The sequence below is a fragment of the Quercus suber genome, unplaced genomic scaffold (assembly GCF_002906115.3).
Source record: "Quercus suber isolate HL8 unplaced genomic scaffold, Cork oak 2.0 scaffold_198, whole genome shotgun sequence".
Taxonomy (NCBI): domain Eukaryota; kingdom Viridiplantae; phylum Streptophyta; class Magnoliopsida; order Fagales; family Fagaceae; genus Quercus; species Quercus suber.
Window position 1 is genome coordinate 296573 of NW_027069656.1, and position 23018 is coordinate 319590.

Consider the following 23018-nt stretch of genomic DNA (forward strand, 5'->3'; position numbering starts at 1 on the left):
AATAGGACAAAACTTAGTTATGGTACTCTAGGTTCATCTCTTAATATTCAGCCATGTGGTTACTTAACTAAAAAATATATTTCATTCTCATGAGAAAAATTTCATATGACAAAATCTTAAAAAATAAAACCTAAAGAACAGCATCTCAGTACTATAGTTAGATCTTGCTCTTTTTAATACTCTATTAGTTCTAGGTAACTCTGATGTAGCATGGTAGTTTTCTCTCAGGTAGGCCTGGTTCGATAAACCAAGCCAAGTTTTATGATTGCTTAAAGCGTAGTTTGATATTGTCTTATGACTCTTTAAGTGCACCCCATTACTCTGGGTTAATCATAATTAGAGCATTCTTGCGTGATGCAGCTGAGAGTTTCTCATAACTCTCAATCATGTGAATGTGGTGATGTTGCTTTGTACGAGACATTTGAAAAGAAGTATTGAATTGAGGCACTTTCGGTTCTTGTGGGGCTTTCTTCTTTTTTGATGTGAGCTCTTGTGGGACATAAATTCCTGGAAATTTTTTTGTATGCATCTATAGCCGTTTTGGAGTTGAAAAACTATAATTTTCTTACACAGTATAAAAAAGTGAGTCATTTCTTTATTATAGTAGCATATAGAATTTTTGTCCCCATCGTATATTTTATGTATATAAATATACAAAAAAAAAAATATTTATCTAGAATTTTCTTATATATTTATGTACATGTATATACAAAAAAGAAAGAAAGTCCTCATATAAAAAAGAACTAACGTTTTTCTCTAAAAACAAACCAAAATAAGTAACGGACATTTTTCACGTGTCAAGATCAATATTTAAATAGAAGATGTAGAACACTATTTGTCATTAACAAAGATTGTATATATATATTTTTTTTTTGAGAATAAAGATTGTGTATTAAATCTTAATAATAAAATAAAGAAATTCAAACAGTAAAATGTCCTAGTCATTACATAGGTCGAATTTCGAATATTGGTTGAGTGAAGGTATATATATATATATATATATATATAAGCAAATCAGCGTTCATATGATATCAACAGTTACTTATACAAGTTACAACAGCTTATCCAAAAAAAAAAAAAAAAAAAACACAAGTAACTTACAAGTTACAACAGCCTGCAATCCTTCCCTCCAAAACAACCGGATTTGAACTTTGTGAACAAATCCTTAAACCATCTTCGTTGGTCTGCAACTGTATGAAAAAACGAAATTCTAGTATTTCTGAGTCACCTTGTCGCAACCAAGATACTCTCGAACGTTGGTCTCTTCCTCATTCAATTTCCATGCAGTTTTGTGTCTTCAATATGACCAAAATGTATTATCACTTTTACTGTACCAACGTCTGGACTAAAAAACAGTTGCATTAAACTGGGACAAGCTCCAGTATTTCTAGAGGATACCGTAGCAATGTATAAAAACACACAATTGCATACCCAATGTGGGTCTCTGCTTTTTGCTGATTTCTTTTGTTACATTTTCTTCGAAAATGGGTTTATATGCATTTTTTTTATATCTCCAAATGCCAATGCTTTACCTTCGTGTCTCTCTCTTACCATTCCCTTCGTTTTGATGCGAAGCTTTTCCGATTCCAACCACAATGGTGCACCACGAGGGCGACGACTCGTGAGTCACACTCGTTATTCCTCATTTCATTACCAACTTTTTTCCAACCCTGATTTCGAAATTCCAGAGTTCAATTTTCTGTTGTTTGGTTGTGGTTATGATTTTTCAGGAAATCGGGTAAGAAGGACTTCTCGACGGCGATTCTGGAGAGGAAAAAGTCGCCGAATCGGCTTGTCGTTGACGAGGCGGTCTACGACGACAACTCCTTCGTCGCTTTGCACCCTGATACCATACAGAAGCTCCAGCTTTTCCGTGGCGACACGATTCTCATCAAGGTATCAGATTTAAGGGATTTTTTTTTTTGGGTGAATTGTTGTTGCGGTGTGTTTTTTTGTGAACTTTGTTTTGTGGGTTTGGTTTGATATATTATAGTTTGGGTTTTAAAACCTTTGGATATTGTTTTTCTGTTTCAATGAGTTTTTTGAGGGAGGTTTGGGGGTTAAGTTGTACTTTGAAGAGCCAAATTGTTGACTGTGCTAATGTTTGTGTTCAGGTTTGGCTAATTAACGCTTACCTTTTCATTTCAAAACTATGAAATTTTTAGGGGATTGACTGTTTGGGGAATCTTTGAGTACTTTATTTTTTTGGCCAAAGAAGGGAGTTCTGTTCATGATTATGAGCCGTATCTGGGCAGTACAATGGATGCTTTGAATGCCATAAGTGTTGTTTGTTAGCTTTATGGAATCAGAGTTATTCAGCTCTGATTCCTGGTCTTTCCCAAATTATTGAAACTCCAAGTTGGATCCCAGTTTGCACAGAAAAGTCTGCTCCTCAAATATCTCTTTTTCTACTTTTTTTTTTGGGTAAGAATAGGATAAAGCATGTTAAGAATTTACAACAAAGTTGTAGGGGTTTGGTACACTACTCTTGCAACTTCCAGTGGACTAAAACTTGATTTTTGCACTTTAGTAATTGTTGTGATTGTTCGGTTGTCTGCTTGGGTATCTGTTTCTCTAAAATGCATAAATGTAGTGTTTGTGATTCCTAAGGGTGGGAATCGTTTTTGATTCATTTTTGAGCTCCTGACTGTCTATGTTTCACAATAAGTACAATGGATGCTTTGAATGCCATAAGTGTTGTTTGTTAGCTTTATGGAATCAGAGTTATTCAGCTCTGATTCCTGGTCTTTCCCAAATTATTGAAACTCCAAGTTGGATCCCAGTTTGCACAGAAAAGTCTGCTCCTCAAATATCTCTTTTTCTACTTTTTTTTTGGGTAAGAATAGGATAAAGCATGTTAAGAATTTACAACAAAGTTGTAGGGGTTTGGTACACTACTCTTGCAACTTCCAGTGGACTAAAACTTGATTTTTGCACTTTAGTAATTGTTGTGATTGTTCGGTTGTCTGCTTGGGTATCTGTTTCTCTAAAATGCATAAATGTAGTGTTTGTGATTCCTAAGGGTGGGAATCGTTTTTGATTCATTTTTGAGCTCCTGACTGTCTATGTTTCACAATGTTTGTTCTTGGTTTAATGTGCTGTGTGTTTTATTTACATTGGATGAACTGGATGGCAGGTGAAGAAGCGGAAGGACACAATCTGCATTGCTATTCCCGATGAAACATGTGAGGAGCCAAAGATTAGGATGAACAAGGTTGTTAGATCAAATCTGAGGGTTCGGCTTGGGGATGTTGTATCTGTGCACCAGTGCCCTAATGTTCAGTATGGGAAGCGTGTCCACATACTGCCTGTTGATGATACTATAGAAGGTGTTACAGGCAATCTGTTCGACACATACCTGAAACGTGAGTTTTTAACCTGCATTGTGGAAAAAAATTTCTTCCCTTGATGTGTTTGTCAAACAGAAAAGTGTGCTGGTCTTTTTCTGTTGCTATCTTTCCTTTCATAGTGATTTATTTGGTAGTAATGAAGTTATATTACATTTTTTTAGTGAATTTTTGTACATGTATTTTAATCAGGTTCTCTCTCTCTCTCCAATGAAGAAATTATCTACCACTAAAATGTTTATACTTTATAGCTTGTGGGGAAGTAAAGGCTTTGCCTTCAATTGGGGCTGTTACTTCTTCCCCGGCTTTGAAATATCTGCCAAAGTATAACACTGTTCCTGTATTTTGCACAGATGATCCTTTTATTTTATTTTTTTTGCTGAATAAAAAAGGGGGTCTCCGGTGTGGACTCATTGACCCCACACCACATGACGGCATGTGTATTTTGCATGGATGATCCCTTTTTACAATAGGGTTGTGTGCTCTACGTTATTATATGTTTCAGAAATATATATATATATATATAATTTTAATACAGCTTTCAAGTGATCGATTAGTTGAAGATTTATATGTAAACTATGTCATACATGTTTGACATCCTGTATTAATTGATAAAGAGTTCTTTATCTTCTAGTTACACCAAATAACGTCCCCTGCCCCCACCCAAAAAAAAGGCTCTTTTGGTGTTAATTCCCTGAAAAATTTGAAGTTCGATTAAGGAGTTCAACGTGTTTCATCTTAATTTCTCTTGATTCTATAGTGAGTCTAATCCTATATGAACACACGTTGGTTGCAATTCATCTCAAATGGACCTAGGATCGATCCTAATGTGTATTTCACCTGATTTCAGTAGAAAAATTGAAACACTGACCATAATAGTTTAAAGTACTTTGATAATGCACTGTTTTTCTTTTAATGTATGACATTTGCTTCTGTTCAAGTTTATTTAATCCTGTTTTTCTTTTAGTGTATGACATTTGCTGCTGTTCAATTTCATATTTAATCATCTACTTCATCCTTTATATATATATATATATATTTTAAAATCTTATATGATACTGTTTCCAAATTTTCTTTTTGTTGCCAATGATGGGTTTGCAGCGTATTTCTTGGAGGTTTATCGCCCTGTAAGGAAGGGAGACCTATTCCTTGTCAAGGGAGGGATGAAAAGTGTACAGTTCAAGGTTATAGAAACCGACCCAGGGGAGTATTGTGTGGTTTCCCCAGACACAGAAATCTATTATGAGGGGGATCCTGTCAGAAGGGAGGATGAAGATAGGTTGGATGAAGTTGGATACGTTGATGTGGGTGGAGTTCGGAAGCAGATGGCTCAGATTCGTGAGTTAGTGGAGCTGCCTCTAAGGCACCCTCAGCTTTTTGAATCAATTGGTGTGAAACCACCTAAAGGCATTTTGCTTTATGGACCCCAAGGTTCTGGAAAGACGTTAATAGGTAGAGCTGTGGCTAATGAAACTGGAGCGTTTTTTTGCAGTATTAATGGACCAGAGATTATGTCCAAATTGGCTGGAGAGAGTGAAAGCAATCTCCGGAAGGTGTTTGAAGAAGCTGAAAGGAATGCTCCATCCATCATTTTCATTGATGAGATTGATTGCATTGCTCCTAAGCGGGAGAAGACACATGGCGAAGTTGAAAGGAGGATTGTTTCACAACTTTTGACTCTTATGGATGGACTGAAATCTCAGGCCCAAGTTATCTTTATTGGGGCTACAAATCGTCTAAATAGCATTGACCCGGCTTTGAGAAGGTTTGGTCGTTTTGATAGGGAAATAGATATTGGTGTTCCGGCTGAAGTTGGCCGCCTTGAAGTTCTTCGCATCCATACCAAGAACATGAAACTCTCTGATGATGTAAGCTCACCCCTTCTAACCTTTGTTATTAAGTGAGATATATTGGATCAAGCAGATTCTGGTGGTGGTGGATCTGGGTCCAATTACGGATACAATTGTGCAGAATCTACTTATATGAGCTTGGCATTTGCTTGATTTTTTTTTTCCCTCTCTTGTCTTCCTGTTTTAAGATGCTTATTTATTATGTTTATTATCATTTTTCTGATAATAAATGTTCTACCCCCGTCCAGGTTGATTTGGAAAGAATTGCAAAAGATACCCATGGGTATGTTGGTGCTGATCTTGCTGCTCTCTGCACTGAGGCTGCACTGCAGTGCATTAGAGAGAAGATGGATATGATTGACTTGGACGATGAATCTATTGATGCCGAGATACTTAATTCTATGGCTGTTACTAACGAGCACTTCCAGACTGCTCTTGGAACAAGCAACCCATCTGCTTTACGAGAAACAGTAATTTTTTCCCCCCTTGTGAAATCTTTTATTACGTGTCAGATGATTATGTTGTACAGATATATCAATCTAATATTCAACTGTTTTTTGATCGATTGATTTTTGGTAAACAGGTGGTTGAAGTGCCCAATGTCAGCTGGGAAGACATTGGAGGCCTTGAGAAGGTTCAGTGGGAACTTCTAGAGGTAATTATTTTTGCTAAATTGGTTTCAGTGTATTTCTATTGTCATGTGATTCTTAAACAGCTTATAGCTGAGACTTTCATTTTGCCTTCTATTCCTCACAGACTGTACAGTATCCTGTGGAGCACCCAGAGAAATTGGAGAAATTCGGAATGTCACCTTCAAAAGGGGTCCTTTTATATGGTCCCCCAGGATGTGGGAAAACTCTATTGGCCAAGGCAATTGCAAATGAATGTCAAGCAAACTTCATCAGTATCAAGGGCCCTGAACTGCTTACAATGTGGTTTGGTGAGAGTGAAGCCAATGTTCGAGAAATTTTTGACAAGGCTCAACAATCTGCACCATGTGTCCTTTTCTTTGATGAGCTTGATTCAATTGCTTCCCAGGTTGGTTAAGTTTTTTTAGTGTATAAAATCTCCTCCTAGCATAAAAAAACTCTGGACTAGTCTTGTTGGGAATTGTCATTCAAAATTTTGGATCGTAGACCTTATGGGCAATTCAGGCGCGATTGTTTACAGATAAGTTAGATTATAACTTTGGCTGTGAATTGAGATGAGTTGTTGATATTTTACATTGTGTGGGTTACATAATTAAATCCAGTTTATAGATGGTCTCTCATTTAAATGTTAATACCTCAATTGTTGTTGCAGAGAGGAAGCAGTGTTGGGGATGCAGGTGGTGCTGCTGATCGGGTTCTGAACCAGCTTCTTACTGAAATGGATGGCATGTCTGCAAAGAAGACTGTGTTCATAATTGGGGCTACCAACAGACCTGACATAATTGACCCAGCACTTCTGAGGCCTGGTCGTCTTGACCAATTGATTTATATTCCTCTCCCTGATGAGAAGTCACGCTATCAAATCTTTAAATCCCGCTTGAGAAAATCACCTGTCTCTAAAGGTGTTGATTTGAGAGCAATGGCCAAACGTACTCAAGGCTTCAGTGGAGCTGACATCACAGAGATTTGCCAGCGAGCATGCAAGTATGCTATAAGAGAGAACATTAAAAAGGTATTCTCTTCTTCTGGTTCCTTGATTTAGCTTTACACGATCTCTTTTGAGTACCTGGAGAAATCATTCACCTGCATGCATATATTTTGGATTACTCAATACTTTCACTCATCTTACAGATCAAAAGAAAAAAAAAATTCACTCATCTTGTTTCTGTCTTAACCATGCTTTGTTACCATTTTGCATCCTTGGGCTTTTTAGGAATGCATTTGAATTGTGATGGTCCTTTGAATTCCATGGAGATAAACAAACGAGCACCATTAGTGTTCATGGCTAAGTGGAATACCCTTCCTGGTGGAGATACATATTAGTATTGTTCCAGTTGAAAATACATTGACTGTAAGTTTGGAATTTGTTATTATTGCAGGACAGAGAGAAGGAGAGGAGGAGAAGCAAGAATCCTGAGGCTATGGACGAGGATGACAACAATGAAGTGGCAGAGATTAAAGCTGCTCATTTTAAGGAGTCCATGAAGTTTGCCCGTAGGAGTGTTAGTGATGCTGATATACTCAAATACCAGGCATTTGCTCAGACCTTGCAGCAATCTAGGGGTTTTGGAAGTGAATTTAGGTTCTCTGAGACACATACTAGGGCCAACATTAAATCTGATCCATTTGTAACTTCTGCTAGGCTGATGAAGATGATTTCTTTTTGTTTAGTTTTTTATATATTTTTGAAATGGTTAGGAATACATATATTCTAGTAGGCCTGTTTGCACTGAAGAAACTGGCGGGCACCCCGGATTGACCGTAACAAGGCTCCACTGTAGGTGTCTTGTATGGTGGGTGGGTATTAGAGATATATTGTGAATATGTATGTTGCTTTTCCTTTTTGGTGTGGAATATTTGGGTTTTTTTTAATGATCCGACGTGGGTTTGGGAGTGTTAATTGCATTGTATTTGGTTCTTCAGAAAATGGAGGAAAAGAAAGTAATTTTAGTTGAATAATCAAACTAATCACACCACACTTTGTGTAGACTGGTTTTAACCTTTCCACAAGTGAGGTGTGGTTAGGCAGAAGGGGAAATCGCCCCTATAGGTGTGGTGCCATAAAAGGGCCCAAAACCAACAGCACCACACCGTAGATATATAATAAAACACTACAATCTTAACAACTTAACCCCTTTCTCCTTGAACCCTTAAGTGCTTAGTGCATAGTTCAAAATATATGAAGATAATTTGAAATTATTTTTCTCAACAGTTGAATTAACAAGTTTTTATTAGTTCTCATCTGAGCCCACTACTGATATCATTTTTTTACCAACATTATCACTTTGCCATATCAAAATGTGTCAAATTTTTTGTATTTATAGACTTTCTCAAACTTTAGTGAAGAATGATATATAAAAGAAATCAAAGTTCAAATTTATGCATGGATATTTTTACTACTACTTCTAGGTCTTGGTTGGTAACTCTGATGTGGCATGGTAATTTTCCCTCAGGTAGGCCCCGGTTTGATGGACCTGGCCAAACTTATGACTGCTTATTATAAAGCATACTCTTATATTGTCTATGTGCACCCCAACCAGCATAAATCTGCAGGCTTAAGCATAACAATCAAGATTATCTAGCTCGATGCACCTGAGTTTGGTAGCTGATTTTTGTGTCTCATTCATGCATGTGAATGTAGTGATGATGCATAACTGTTTGTACGATACATTTGAAAAGGTGTAATGAATATTGAAGCGTTTACCTCTTTGCATTTAAAAGCTGAAGAGTACATTTATCAATACCTGGGAAATTTTTGTATTCATCTGTGTATATACAAAAAATATACCAAGTCCATATATATGTTAAAAAGAACTAATGGACAGATGTCTGTTAAATCTTTCTATTATATTATAAAAGTCCTAATCATTACATAGGTCGAAGTGTGAATATTGGTTGAAGACTTGAATGTATATATTGAAATGGTAAGTATATATATTTTATAGTGTATTTAGTATTTGGTATGTGGGGTATAAGTGTGGAAGGTTAATCTCACTAGATTGGAAGTGACTTAACTTTACACGATCGCTTTTGAGTACCTGGAAAAATCATTCACCTGCATGCACATATTTGGATGACTCAATACTTCCACTCATCTCACTGATCGAGGGGAAAAAAAAAATCACTCATCTTGTTTCTGTCTTAACCATGCTTTATTACCATTTTGCATCTATAGGCTTTTTAGGAATGCACCCCATAAATCTAGCTTAGGCATAATTAGAGTATCTTGCGTGATACAGCTGAGTGTAGCTGATTTTGTAAAATTATTGTAAAATAGTTTGTGTTTATAGCATAATATTTTGTCTTAACTCTCAATCATGTGAATGTAGTGATGATGCTAACTCTGAAAAGGCGTAAATTGCGTAATGAATTAAGGCACTTTCGGCTCTTGTGGGACTCTTTTATTTTATTTTTATGTGAGCCCTTGTGGGACTTACAATAAGCTAAAGTGTGCATTTATCAATTCCTGGATAATTTTTGTTTGCATCTAGCCGTGTTGAAGTTATCTATAATGTTTGTATGCATATAACAAAAAAAAAAAATTGTCCATATATTAAAAGAACTAGAACTAACAGATATTTTTAAAGGGTCAAAATCAACATTTAAAAAAGATGTAGCACTTCTATCAACAAAAAAAAGGAAAAAAGTAGCACTAGCACATCATTCTTGTGGGACTTACAATAAGCTAAAGAGTGCATTTATCAATTCCTGGATAATTTTTGTTTACATCTAGCCGTGTTGAAGTTATCTATAATGCTTGTATGCATGTAACCAAAAAAAAAAAAAAAAAATGGACAGATGTCTGTTAAATCTTTCTATTATATTATAAAAGTCCTAATCATTACATAGGTCGAAGTGTGAATATTGGTTGAAGACTTGAATGTATATATTGAAATGGTAAGTATATATATTTTATAGTGTATTTAGTATTTGGTATGTGGGGTATAAGTGTGGAAGGTTAATCTCACTAGATTGGAAGTGACTTAACTTTACACGATCGCTTTTGAGTACCTGGAAAAATCATTCACCTGCATGCACATATTTGGATGACTCAATACTTCCACTCATCTCACTGATCGAGGGGAAAAAAAAAATCACTCATCTTGTTTCTGTCTTAACCATGCTTTATTACCATTTTGCATCTATAGGCTTTTTAGGAATGCACCCCATAAATCTAGCTTAGGCATAATTAGAGTATCTTGCGTGATACAGCTGAGTGTAGCTGATTTTGTAAAATTATTGTAAAATAGTTTGTGTTTATAGCATAATATTTTGTCTTAACTCTCAATCATGTGAATGTAGTGATGATGCTAACTCTGAAAAGGCGTAAATTGCGTAATGAATTAAGGCACTTTCGGCTCTTGTGGGACTCTTTTATTTTATTTTTATGTGAGCCCTTGTGGGACTTACAATAAGCTAAAGTGTGCATTTATCAATTCCTGGATAATTTTTGTTTGCATCTAGCCGTGTTGAAGTTATCTATAATGTTTGTATGCATATAACAAAAAAAAAAAAATTTGTCCATATATTAAAAGAACTAGAACTAACAGATATTTTTAAAGGGTCAAAATCAACATTTAAAAAAGATGTAGCACTTCTATCAACAAAAAAAAGGAAAAAAGTAGCACTAGCACATCATTCTTGTGGGACTTACAATAAGCTAAAGAGTGCATTTATCAATTCCTGGATAATTTTTGTTTACATCTAGCCGTGTTGAAGTTATCTATAATGCTTGTATGCATGTAACCAAAAAAAAAAAAAAAGTCCATATATTAAAAGAACTAGAACTAACAGACATTTTTCAAGGGTCAAAATCAACATTTAAAAAAGATGCAGCACTTCTATCAACAAAAAAAGAAAATAAAAAAACAAAAGAAAAAGAAAAAAAAGTAGCACTAGCACATCATTCTTGTGGGACTTACAATGACTTACAATAAGCTAAAGAGTGCATTTATCAATTCCTGGATAATTTTTGTTTGCATCTAGCCGTGTTGAAGTTATCTATAATGTTTGTATGCATATAACCAAAAAAAAAAAAAATTGTCCATTTAATAAAAGAACTAGAACTAACAGACATCTTTCAAGGGTCAAAATCAACATTTAAAAAAGAAGTAGCACTTCTATCAACAAAAAAAAGAAAAGAAAAAAAAAAGTAGCACTAGCACATCATTGTCATTATTATTATTATTTTTTGCTAAATAGCACGTCATTGTCATTAACAAAGTAGTCAATTAAATCTTATTATTTATAAGAAGAAAGCAATTGAAAACGTAAAGTGTCCTAAAATCATCATGTAGGTCGATTTTTTTTTTTGATACAAGATAGAATTTTTACTCTATCCTAATATAAGTGTATATGTGTGTGAAGCTCATTTCTAGATACTTAAATGACTTTTTAGAGTGTATGTATTAAGATGGTCAAAGTGAGATTGAGCTCTAGGGTATAATGTTTTGGAATTTTTTTTGCATTTAGCTTTATTTTTATAATATTTTAGTTAGTTATCTAGTTTGCAAAATTATTCAGCAAACTAGCATCTTGAGTATCTAAAACTCGAGTTCTAAGATAGAAATCGAGTTTTTAAAACTCGAGTTGCAAGTAGTGGCAGTCGACGTGGAAAAAAATCCACGTGAAACTCGAGTTCCACTGTTTACTTTCTACGCTGCTTCTTCTTCCCCTGTTCTTCTTTCCTTCACTTGTGATTCTTCTTCATCGGATTTGCGTTCTTCAGAGAGGTTTTCGGATCTGGTACTTCTACCTCTTCTTCCCTTGTTCTGCTTCTTCTTCCCATTTCTAGTTCCCCTATTTTGCTTTTTCTTCCCATTTCTGGTTCTTCATCTTCATTGTCATCTTCGTTCGTCTTCTTCTTTGGAACTCGAGTTCCATGTGGCAAAAACTTGTCCATCTCAGTAATCAAAACTTGAGTCTTTGAGGCTCAATTTTTCCACCAAACTCGAGCCTCATAGGCTCGAGATGTTATTTTCCTTATTTCTTTCTAATTCTTTCTAACTAACTAGATAGTGTGGCAAACTCCTACTATTCTGCAAATTACCCCTAATGTTTTGTGTTTGAAAAGCAAAGAAAGGTTTAAGTAAATCAATGTTGGGAATTTTTTACCCTTTGGCCCATTTTTGTTATATGGCCCCAAAACAAATATATTAGTTAAGTAGCATTTTGAGTCTTAAAGACTCGAGTTTTAAGATGTAGCAAAATCAATGTGGACAAAAAATCCATGTAAAGCTTGAGTCTCTAAGACTCAATTTTCTTAAAGAAAACCAAGAGAAACTCTAACCCTGCTCAAATTCACCAGCACAAAATACAAATGAGCCAAAAATGCACCTTCAGGTACTCAAATTTTCACATACACACTAACTCATTTACATCTCCCTTGCAAACCCAAACTTAACAAAAAACAAATTTATGCTCCACCATCTTATCTCAATCTGTGAACCTCACAACCTCCTCTTCATAAATTTACTACCTGCGCACTACCTAGAGTCAGGGTAATCGATCAGATAGAGAGAAAGAAGGGAAAGTTCATGGGCTTTGATATGGGGTTTTGACTAAGAGAGATAAGGAATGAGATAAAGCTTGAGAGAACCACCTCAATGGTGGCTCATGGTGTTTGTGCTCGAGCTCAATGAGTGAGCTTCGGCCTTGGAAGCCCGATTTGGGCTTGATCTAGAGAGAAAGCCAAAGAGAAGAAGAGTGAAGAAGAAATTATTGATAAGGCAAAGATCAAAAATTTTTCTCTTGGTTTTCTTTGAGAAACTCAAGTTTTTAAAACTTAAGTTTTTTTTTTTTTTTTTTTTTTTTTTTCACATTAGCTTTGCCATTTCTTCGATCTTGAGTATCTAAGACTTGAGATGCTACTTAACATTATAAATTTACTTTTGGGTTACAAAATGGAAATGTTAGCAAAAATGGGCCGAAGGCAAAAAGAAAAAAGAAAAAAGAAAAAAAAAATCCAATATCAGCAGTGACTTTAATCTGGCCCGTATCAATGCAATCCTTCCCTCCAATATTAGGTACAAGACAGCCTGTAATCCTTCCCTCCAAAACAACCGGATTTGAAAGGGTGGTTGTGTTACGAGGACCAGAAGTAGAACAAAGAGTAATATCCAAACTGCAGAATGATGAGAGCTAATGTGGTGAAGAACAACAGAACAGACTACAGTTTGCAGCAAACAAATCTACGATCGAGTATTATTATCATGTATTTATAGACGATACCGTATCAAATGTATAAAAAAATTTGCAGAGTAATTGTATAACCAGACGTGAGACGTGGGTGTGCTTTTGGTGATTTCTTTGCTACAGTTTCATCGAAAATGCTTTTATATGCAATTTGCATCCCCGGATGCGAATGCTTTACCTTCGTCTCTTTCTCTCTCTGCATTCGCTTCGTTTTGCTTCGAAACTTTTCCGATCGCAACCACAATGGCGCGCCGCCAGGGCGAATCGTCCGGCTCGTGAGTCAACTCGTCACTCCTCAATTCATTACCAACTCTTTTCGAACCCTAATTTCCCGAATTCAAGGTTCAATTCTTTCTTTTTCAGGAAATCGGGGAAGAAGGACTTCTCGACGGCGATTTCGAAGTGGAAAAAGTCGCCGAATCTGCTTGTCGTTGACTTTTCGGACCACGACGACAACTCCGTCGTCGCTTTGCACCCTTACACCATGGAAAAGATCCAGCTTTTCCGTGGCGACACGATTCTCATCAAGGTATCACAGATTTAATGGAATTCTCATTCTCTCCCATTTTTTGAGATATGGGTTTGTGATATTAAGCTCAAAAGAGAGGGTCTTTAAACCTTTTCGGATATACCCATTTGATTTTAAGCACAAAGAAGAAAGAGAAAAGTCTTTCTTTGTTGTGTCCACAAAAATCTTCGAAGCTTTTGAAACAAACCCATTAGATTTTTACCAATCTTAAGTTGATTCCCACCTCAAAGTTTCAATCTTTATTTATTTATTTTTTCTCTTTCTCTATTGTTTCCGAAGAATTTTTAAGACATGGGTTTTGTGATTTTAAGCACAAAAAAACATAGTTTTTGAAGCTTTTGCAGCAAACCCATTTGATTTTAAAGCACTTTCTGTGTTATTTTTTTTCTTAATCTTCTTTTCCTTAAATGTGATAGTCATTATCTTTAATACGTATTCGAAACCCAATGTTTCAGTGTTCTTGCTCTTCAATTTAACACCCAATGTTTCACTGTCCTTCATCAAACACATCCCTACAGAACTATCAGCCACTCCAGAACCATCTCCAGCAAGAACTCTTTTAGGAGCTCCAACACTTGACGAGGAATGGAAAAATGAATTGGGTTTCAAAGCTCAAACCAGAAAAATTTGGGAAGCTTCTAGATTTTGGTTTTCTCGTCAACCCCACAACGGCACAGTCAACAATTCCAATGGTTTTTCTAAAGGGAGTTTGCTGAAAGGAGTTGAGAGAGAGAGAGAGGGAAATTATATTTGATATGGCTAATTTTTAAGCGTTAGATTTCTTCTCTACCACGTGTCTTCTATCTAGATAAAAATGGGAGAGTATAGGAGGGGAGCCGGACCCGGGAATTTTAATGATTTTGTGGTCTTTATTTCTTTTTAAAATTTGGTTCTGAAGTTTCGGTTTGTGTTGTTTATGTGAATTGTTGTTGTGTTGTGGTTTTTGTTTGTGTGTGTGAAACTTTAGAGTTTTGTTTTGTGGGTTTGGTGTATTAATAGTTAAGCCTTTTAGTTTGGGTTTGAAGAAGTTTGGATTTTGTTTTGTGTTTCAATGAGTTTTGTGGAGGAGGTTTGGTGGTAAAGTTGAGCTTTGAGTGTGTTAGCGTTTGTGTTCTGGTTTGGCTTATGCTTACCTTTTTATTTTTTATTTCAAAACTTATAATTTTTTTAGGGGATTGAGTGTTTCGGAATCTTTCAGTACCTTATATTTTGGCCAAAGAATGGAGTTCATGATTATGAGCCGTATCTGGGTAGTACAATGGCTCTGAATGTCATAAGATGGTTTTTGTTAGTTGAATGTCATGGAATCAGAATTATTCATCTCTGATTCCTGGTTCACTGTTAGAGCATTTTAAGTGGGAATGGCATATGCCATATGTAGGTAGTATTTAGCATTTAAGTCCTAAAACTCCCCAACAGCTGGTCTTGCAAGACCTGACTATTGCAAAAAAATTTGCAATTGTTTAGAATCGCACTGTAGTTTTTTATTCAATCTGACTCTCTGTCTCTCTCTCTCTCTCTCTCTCTTTATTTTCTGTGCTTTTCATCTCCTCTCTCTGGTCTTGCACAACAGCCTCTCTCTCTCATCACATCTCTCTGTCACAGTGGGCGTATTCTGGCGTGGGTCCGGTGTGGGTTTGGCGGCGGCGTGGGTTGCTCAAGCTCACCGATGATGGGCTGTGATTCTCGCCAATTATGGGTTGCTCAAGCTCGGTGAAGATGGGCTGGGTTTTGTGTGTTGTGGTGCGATGGAGGAAACGTTGATCTAGCGGCAGCGGCGGTGTTGTTGATCTAGTGGTGGCAATGTGATGTGGGTTTGGTCGAGGTTTTGCTCAACAACTGTCTGGGTTTTGATCAGGGTTGATCTGGGTTTTTTATTTTATTTTTAAAATGAGTTTTTGTTCTGGTGGGATTTTGGTGGGCAGTGATGGCGTGGTGGGCATGGTGGAGGTGCAGTGGTGGTGACTGGGCAGTGGAGGTGCGGTGCTAGAGGTTGAGGGAGCTTGTGAGACCCACTGATACTAGCAGTGACAAGTTGTTGATGAGGAACTGAGAGTGAGTGAGAATCAGAGAGGGATTACACCATACAGCTTTTCACAATTACAGCAGTACTAGTTAAATAGGGTTTAGGGATTACACCAATGGAAAACATCTAATTAAATCCCTTTAAAACCCCCCAAAATTAAAACCAAATTCAAAATTTAAATTCCAAAAAAAAAAAATAATAATTGCAAATTGAAAAAATAAAATCTTGGACGATTTTGGTGCTCCTTCCTTGTATCACTGGCAGTCTATGTTTTACAATGTTTTTTTTTTTAGTGTGCTCAGTTTTATTTATATTTGGTGAACTTGATGGCAGGGCAAGAAACAAAAGGATACAATCTGCATTGCCGTTGCTGATGACACATGTGAGGAGCCAAAGATTAAGATGAACAGGGTTGTTAGATCAAATCTGAGGGTTCAGCTTGGGGATGTAGTATCTGTACACCAGTGCCCTGATGTTAAGTATGGGAAGCGTGTCCACATACTGCCTGTTGATGATACTATCGAAGGTGTTACTGACAATCTGTTTGACGCATACTTGAAACGTGAGTTTCTAACCTGCATTGCAGACAAATTTTTCTTCATTTGATGTGTTTGTCAGTGTTTCTTAGGGTCCTCCATTTCAAACAGAAAAGTGTACTGGTCTTTTTCTGTTGCTGTCTTCCCTTTCATAGTGATTTTAACTTTTTTGTAACTATTGTGATTTATTTGGTAGTAATGTAGTTATATCGCATATTTTTGTAAATTTATGTACATGTATTTTAATCAGGTTATCCCATTCTCAATCTCTCTCTCTCTCTCTCTCTCTCCAATGAAGAGATTATCCACCACTAAAATGTTTGTACTTTATAGATTGTGGGAATGTGAAAGCTTTGCCTTCATTTGTAGCTGTTACTTCTTCACCTGCTTTGCAATATCTGCCAGAGCATAACACTGTTCCTGTATTTTTCATGGATGATTGCTTCATACAATAGGGTTGTGTGCTCTCCGTTTATGTCTAACTGTACGGGTACTCAAAAAACATTTGAGGCATTCTCAGAGAAATATATACACACACATAATTTTAATACAGCTTAATTAATTTTTGGTATATGAGCTCCAAAATCAATGAATGTTGATTTAATATTCCTAGCAATGAGGCCAATTAGCTCTTATCTTAGATGAACCTTTTCCCCTTGTAAGTGCAAGGTGAAGGGTAAGCTCATGGGTTCAAGACCCACCACAGTCGAGAAATATTTTTGTCTGTGATGTTAAACAAAAAGAAAAGAAAAGAGAGGAAGCATTTTTAGCTGTGTGATCAGGAGTTTTTAATTTACTTTGATCATGGTTTTAAAAACCGTACCAGACCGGCCGTCCGACCTGTTCAACCAGGAACTGGGTACCAGTCCGGTCTGGTAAAAATGGCCAAAACCAGTCAAAAATTGGGAAAAATCGAGAACCAGAGGCAAATCCGGCTTTGCCCCCGGTCGGGTTTTTAAAACCATGACTTTGATAATGCCCCCGTTTTTCTTTTAAATGTATTACATTTGCATATTTCTTTTTTGATAGGCAAGAAAAAAAAAATTAATAAAAAAACTACTCCATCAAAAAAATGAAGTAGGCAACGAAAATATATACAAGTAGCAAAAAGAAGACATAAAACTATGTACAAGACATTTGCATATGTTCAAGGTTATTTAATCCTTGAGATTTCATATTATGGTCGGTTAGATTTCATATTTAATCATTGATTTAATACTTTTTTTGATCTTATGTGATACTGTTTCTAAATTTTCTTTTTTGTTGCCAATGATGGGCTTGCAGCGTATTTCTTGGAGGCTTATCGCCCTGTAAGGAAGGGAGACCTATTCCTTGTCAGGGGAGGGAGGAGAAGTGTAGAGTTCAAGGTTATTGAAACTGACCCAGGGGAGTATTGTGTGGTTGCCCCAGACACAGAAATCTTCTGTGAGGGGGCACCTGTCAGAAGGGAGGATGAGGATAAGTTGGATGAAGTTGGATACGATGATGTGGGTGGTGTTCGGAAGCAGATGGCTCAGATTCATGAATTAGTGAAGCTGCCTCTATGGCACCCTCAGCTTTTTGAATCAATTGGTGTGAAACCACCTAAAGGAATTTTGCTTTATGGACCCCCAGGTTCTGGAAAGAAATTAATAGCTAGAGCTGTGTCCAATGAAATTGGAGCTTTCTTTTTCTGTATTAATGGGCTGGAGATTATGTCCAAATTGGTTGGGGAGAGTGAAAGCAATCTCCAGAAGACGTTTGAAGAAGCTGAAAAGAATGGTCCATCCATCATTTTCATTGATGAGATTGATTGCATTGCTCCTAAGCAGGAGAAGAGACATGGTGAAGTTGAAAGGAGGATCGTTTCACAGCTTTTGACTCTTATGGATGGACTTCAATCTAGGGCCCATGTTATCTTTATTGGGGCTACAAATCGTCCAAACAGCATTGACCCCGCTTTGAGAAGGTTTGGTCGTTTTGATAGGGAAATAGACATTGGTGTTCTGGATGAAGTTGGGCGCCTTGAAGTTCTTCACATCCATACCAAGAACATGAAGCTCTCTGATGATGTAAGCTCACCCCTTTTTAACCTTTGTTATTAAGTGAGATATATTGGTTTGAGCAGATTCTGGTGGATCTGGGTCCAATTATGGATATATTTGAGCAGAATCTGCATATATGAACTTGGCATTTACTTGAATATTTTTTTCTTTTAAATTTTTTTTTCCTCTCGTCTTCCTGTTTTCAGATTCTTATTTATTATTATTATTATTATTATTATCATTTCGCTGATAATAAATGTTCTACCTCCTCCAGGTTGATTTGGAAAGAATTGCAAAAGATACCCATGGGTATGTTGGTGCCGATCTTGCTGCTCTCTGCACTGAGGCTGCACTGCAGTACATTAGAGAGAAAATGGATGTAACTGACTTGGAAGATGAATCTATTGATGCTGTGATACCAGATTCCATGGCTGTTACCAATGAGCACTTCCAGACTGCTTTTGGAAAAAGCAACCCATCTGCTTTACGAGAAACAGTGATTTTCCCCCCTGGTGGAATCTTTTATTAAGTGGCAGATGATTATGTTGTACAGATATATTAATCTAATATTCATCCATTTTTTGATTGATTGGATTTTGCTGAACAGGTGGTTGAATTGCCCAATGTCAGCTGGGAAGACATTGGAGGCCTTGAGAATGTTAAGCGGGAACTTCAAGAAGTAATTATTTTTGCTAAATTGGTTTCAGTGTATTTCTATTGTCTTGTAATTCTTAACCAGCTTATAGCTGAGACATTGCTTTTGCATTCTCTTCCTCAGACTGTACAGTATCCTGTGGAGCACCCAGAGAAGTTCGAGAAGTTTGGAATGTCACCCTCAAAAGGGGTTCTTTTCTATGGTCCCCCAGGATGTGGGAAAACTCTATTGGCTATGGCAATTGCAACTCAATCTCAAGCAAACTTCATCAGTGTCAAGGGCCCTGAACTGCTTACAATGTGGTTTGGTGAGAGTGAAGCCAATGTTCGAGAAATTTTTTACAAGGCTCGACAATCTGCACCATGTGTCCTTTTTTTTGATGAGCTTGACTCAATTGCTACCCAGGTTGGTTAAGTTTTTTTAGTGTATAAATCTCCTCCTCGCATAAAAAAGAAAATGTATAACTCTGGCCTAGTCTTATTGTGAATTGTCATTCAAAACTTAGAATTGTATGGCTTACAAGGGATTCATGTGAAATTGTTTACAGAGAAAGATTAAAACTTTGGATCTGAATTGGGCTGAATTGTTGATATTTTACATTGTGTGGTTTACATAATTAAATCCTGTTTATTGTTGGTCTCTCATTTTACAAGTAATACCCCAATTGTTGTTGCAGAGAGGAAGCAGTGTTGGGGATGCAGGTGGTGCTGTTGACCGGGTTCTGAACCAGCTTCTTACTGAAATGGATGACATATCTGCAAAAAAGACTGTGTTCATAATTGGGGCTACCAACAGACCTGACATAATTGACCCAGCACTTCTGAGGCCAGGTCGTCTTGACCAATTGATTTATATTCCTCTCCCTGAAGAGGAGTCACGTTATCAAATCTTTAAATCCTGCTTGAGAAAATCACCTGTCTCTAAAGATGTTGATTTTAGAGCACTGGCCAAATGTACTCAAGGCTTCAGTGGAGCTGACATCAAAGAGATTTGCCAGCGAGCATGCAAGAATGCTATTAGAGAGGACATAGAAAAGGTATTCTTGATTTAACTTTATATGATCACTTTTGAGTACCTGGAAAATCATTCCCCTGCTTGCAGAGATTTTGATGACTCAATACTTTCACTCATCTTGTTTTTGTCTTTTTAATGCTTTATTACCATCCTGTGTCTTTGTTCTTTCACCTTGTCCTTAAAGTTCCGCTTCTATGCCTCTTTAGGAATGCATTTAGAATTGTGGTTGTCCTAATTCCTTGGGAATAAACAAACAAGCACCATTGGTGTTCATTGCTATGTGGTATATCTCCGCCCATCCTGGTATAGGCCTGAGGTTTTAGCCCTCCTTTTTTCCTTTGTTTTGGGTGTTTTTCTTTTGGTTCCTTTATTTGTTGGGAAAAAGGGTAAGGGTTGCAATAGGCTAAAATAGACTGAAGCAATGCTTTCTTTAAAAACTAATCTGTTCAAACAAAGTGGACCCAATAATTAACCAAGATAGCTCCTTTGCATTATGGGACTGAAATTGCAATGATATTATCATATACCTTAGCCCTATGCTTTGCTTGAAATGGAGTAGATATTAGTATTTGTCCCCGTTGAAAATACGTTGACTGTAAGTTTGGAATTTGTTATTATTGCAGGATATTAAGAAGGAGAGGAGGAGAAGTGAGAATCCTGAGGCTATAGACAAGGATGAAAACGATGAAGTGACAGAGATTAGGGCTGCTCATTTTGAGGAGTCCATGAAGTTTGCCCGTAGGAGTGTTAGTGATGCTGATATATGCAAATACCAGGTATTTGCTCAGACCTTGCAGCAGTCTAGGGGTTTTGGAAGTGAATTTAGGTTCTCTGAGACACGTACTGGGGCCAACATTGGATCTGATCCATTTGTAACTTCTGCTAGGCTGATGAAGATGATTTCTTTTTGTTTAGTTTTTTATATTTTTTTGAAATTGTTAGGAGTACATATATTCTAGTAGGCCTGTTTGCACTGAAGAAACTGGCTGGCACCCCGGACTGACCGTGACAAGGCTCCACCGTAGGTGTTTAGTGTGGTGGGTATTAGAGAAATATTGTGAATATGTATGTTTTCTTTCTTGCTTTTTTTTTTTTTTTTTTTTTTTTTTTTTTTTTTTGTGTGTTCGTGTGGAATATTTGGGTTTTTTAGTATTATATATTTATGATTCTGATGTGGTTTGGGAGTATTGACCGCATTGTATTTGCTTCATGAGAAAATGGAGGAAAAGAAAGTAATTTTAGTTGAATAATCAAACTAATCACACTGCAGTTTGTGTAGATAGTTTCCACCTCTCCACAAGTGAGGTGTGATCAAGCAATAGGAGAAATTGCCCCAATAGGTGCAATGCCAAAAAAGGGCCCAAAACTTGCCGCATTGCACTGTGAATATGTACTAATATGCTGCAAACCTAGCAACTTCACCCCTCCCTCCTTTAACCCTCAAGCGCTTAGTGCATGGTTCAAAATATATGAAGATGATTTGTCTAGTTAGGTTTTATATTTATCAAATCTTTAGTTATATGTTATCAAAGACTTAATGCATGTCTTTTTGGGTTAAGAGTTTTGTAATTTAACTGATATTTTTAGGTATTTTTAGGTTCAAATCCCCTCTAGAATTTATAAAAAAAAAATGTATGCCTCTTTGGATCACAATGTCAATGGGGTAACACTTAAACATGAGGTTTTTAGTTCTCATACTTCATTATTAATGGATGAAAATTTAGGAGTAATGCTACATGCACGAAAAACTTGACAACATTTTTCACACCAGTTAAGTTAGCAAATTTTTACTGGTTCTCATCTAAACTCACTATTGACATCACTTTTTTACCTATTACTAGCACTCTGTCACATCAGCAAGTGTAAAATTTTTTGTGTTTATAGACTTTTTCAAACTTTTGTGATGAATTGGAAAACTAAAGAAATCAAAGTTCAAATTTATGCATGTATATTTTTATAACTACTTCTAGTTCTAGGTAGGTTACTCTGATGTGGCATGGTAATTTTCCCTCAGGCAGGCCCTGGTTTGATGGACCTAGCCAAACTTATGACTGCTTATTATAAAGCATAATCTAATATTGTCTATATGCACCCCAGCCAGCATAAATCTGCAGGCTTAAAGCATATCATATATGATCAAGATTATCTTGTACGTGCGATGCATATATCTGGCTCAGTTTGGTAGCTGATTTCTGTGTCTCATTCATGTGAATGTAGTGAAGATGCATAACCGTTTGTACGATACGTTTGAAAAGGTGTAATGAATATTGAGGTGCCATTTACCTCTTTGCATTTAAAAGCTGGAGAGTGCATTTATCAATGCATGCATCTACTGCGCCGTTCTGTAGATATCTTTAATTTCTTGATATATTTTATGCATATGTATGTACAAAAAAATTATGCTACGTCCGCATACATACAGACATTTTTTTTTTCATGTGTCAACATCAGCATTTAAAAAATGTAGCACACCATTTTCATTAACAAAGATGTCTATTAAATCTTACTATTATATTATAAAAGAAAGCAATCGAAATTGTAAAATGTCCTAATCGTTACATAGGTCGCAACGTGAATAATTGTTAAAGACTTGAATTTTTTTTTTTTTTTTTTGAGAGAGTTTCATCAACCTATGACTATTATCAGACCAAGACACTGATCAGTTTTTAGTATAGGCAGAGATTGAACCCCAGATCTCTTATACAACTATCAGAGACTTTACCGGTTGAGCTAACTGGAAGCTATAAAGACTTGAATGTATATATTAAAATGGTAGAGTATAGTGACAATGTATTTTTTTTTTTTAATAGAAGATATTGACAGTGTATTTAGTGTTTGGTATGTGAGGTATATGCGTGGAGGGTTTATCTCGCTAAGATTTTACATTTTTATTTATTTAGGAAAAAAAATTGTGTTTCGTATGAAATGGCAATCCAAATGGAAAAGAATTGATAACATTGGTGCGTTGTCTCAAAATTATCACAAGTTTTTTAATGGCTGGAATGTAGAGGCCAAATTCATTTATTACCCGACTTTGAACTGATAAACTCACATTGAATCAGAACACATTGTTGTAGGTGGGAAGGAGGTGATGGCGGTAGCAGACATTAAAAGCATGAAAAATCATATTTTTACGCCAAAATAAATGAAACTTTAGTAATAGTTAGCCATCTTAAGGAAGAATTGAATTTGT

At 36.3% G+C, this 23018-nt stretch overlaps 2 pseudogenes; both read left to right on the forward strand.

Annotated features, from left to right (window-relative positions):
• The first annotated feature begins 1447 nt into the window (after positions 1-1447).
• On the forward strand, positions 1448-7747 carry LOC112028024 (cell division cycle protein 48 homolog; annotated as a pseudogene).
• Positions 7748-12818: 5071 nt separating this feature from the next.
• Positions 12819-21033, forward strand: LOC112028023 (cell division cycle protein 48 homolog; annotated as a pseudogene).
• Positions 21034-23018: the final 1985 nt, after the last annotated feature.